This window comes from Ruditapes philippinarum, unplaced genomic scaffold (assembly GCF_026571515.1).
Source record: "Ruditapes philippinarum isolate M1 unplaced genomic scaffold, ASM2657151v2 ctg4724_1_1_1_1, whole genome shotgun sequence".
Taxonomy (NCBI): Eukaryota; Metazoa; Mollusca; class Bivalvia; order Venerida; family Veneridae; genus Ruditapes; species Ruditapes philippinarum.
Window position 1 is genome coordinate 87,082 of NW_026867150.1, and position 1,856 is coordinate 88,937.

A 1,856-nucleotide genomic window follows, 5' to 3' on the forward strand; every position below is an offset into this window, starting at 1 on the left:
ACATTAGCAGATTTGAACCAAATGCATTTATTTCACCTTGACTTTCTGATTGGTTGAATTTGCCACTGTTGGTTAAGTAGAAGGTGTAAACAAAGACACAGTTTGTATAAGAGAACAAATGTAGAAATTGTATTGTCATACCATTTTATGCGTTATTAATGTCACTTTCAAACATGTACCATGAAATAAATCGTACTTATTTACAATAATACCGTCACTAGTATTCTATTTATTCCTAAAAACTCAAATGTCAACACTTTTGTTGGATATACTTAAAAGTATTGACAATATTTAGTATGGTTTCATAAAATGCTATTGTTATTATTGTTTTAAAGAATAGTTTATAATGATTCTACAAAAAACACTTAAATTTATTCAACACATTTGTAGATACCTGTACAGTATCTGAAACATTGTATTTTCACAGTGAAATAATCGGGCCTAGTTAAATATAACAAAAAAAACTATTCACACCAACCGTTTAAGATTAGGCAAATAGAAGTTATAATATTGCGATGTTAGTGTGTGAAATCATTGTCTGATTTCTTTTTGCCCCCGAAAAATAATTTGACAGAACACGCAAGGATGTAGATATCTGAAATCGAGTATTAAATACATCACATTCCTGTTCTGACTAGCTGTTAACATAACATGGTGAAAATAAATGCATTGTCTTTTATTTACCAACAGGGAAATACGAAATCATTGATTTAAGTCTTCAAAGAAACATTTTATTTGTTTTATAAATATGTGAAATACTGATATATTACTATTTCAAATAACGACACTTAAACAGTCAGTTATTTAATGACCTAAGCAAAATGGGGGTGGGGGCAGGGGAAAGAATGTTGTGTTTATTCGAAGTATCACATTGACATTTTTTCGTTGAATACATATGGACGACTGTCTCTACATGTAGAAAAAAGACATGGCAAGCAAGCCTATATGCTACTTTGATAACTGTTTAAATTATTACAATTCGCAAACAACTTAGTATCATATTAATTCTAAAATATACAGATAAAATATAACGTATGGAACTTCATATTCTTTAACCTGAAAATAGTAAAACAGCTATAATTATAAACGAACACTAACATTAAACTTAAATTATGACATTTAAAACTTTTACAATAGTGTCACAAAGTACACACGTGGTTATCGGTTTATCTTGGCGACATTATTGATAGTGTTTACATTACAGGACACTGTTACACATCAAGCGCCCGGCTAGCTCAGTCGGTAGAGCATCAGACTTTTAAGGCTGAAGAACCTCTGATATCTGAGGGTCGTGGGTTCGAGTCCCCCGTTGGGCGTACATTTTTTTCATTTTGTTTGTATATATATCATATATAAAACAAACTTTTTGTACTAATTGTGAGATAAAAAAATACACACTTGTTACGAGTATTATACAAAATCATTGTCACAGATCTTGATTATTTTTGTTCCCTTATTGGTATTAAGATGATGTTCTTGAATTACTCATTAACTTACTTACTGAAGATGAATAGTTATATAATACGTTAATCTTCGAAATCAGTCATTAGCAATTATTGCCCCGTAGTAATCTATTCGCTTCACCTTAAAACCTGCCCGGCGGTTTGAAATAAGAAATTATGATATTCCGCAATTATTAGTACTTAATTACAAATCAACTTTTGAAAACAAAACCAGTCAATTTAGAATTAATGTTGTTGTATTATATTTAAGTAAAGACACTCATCAATTAACTCTAATATGACTGCATATTTCGAATACATTTGCAATCAAATGTTTTATAATAAATGTTTTCAACAAATTTGTATTCTTAATTCTTTTCAAAGTTTAAAATATACATAACAAATATACATTCT

General features: G+C 29.5%; 1 non-coding gene across 1 annotated transcript; it reads left to right on the forward strand.

Moving 5' to 3' along the window:
- The first annotated feature begins 1,224 nt into the window (after positions 1-1,224).
- Trnak-uuu (transfer RNA lysine (anticodon UUU)) lies at positions 1,225-1,316 on the forward strand. Its single transcript is given in 2 exon segments — positions 1,225-1,261; positions 1,281-1,316. It is a non-coding gene; the product is annotated as a tRNA-Lys (tRNA).
- The last annotated feature ends 540 nt before the right edge of the window (positions 1,317-1,856 follow it).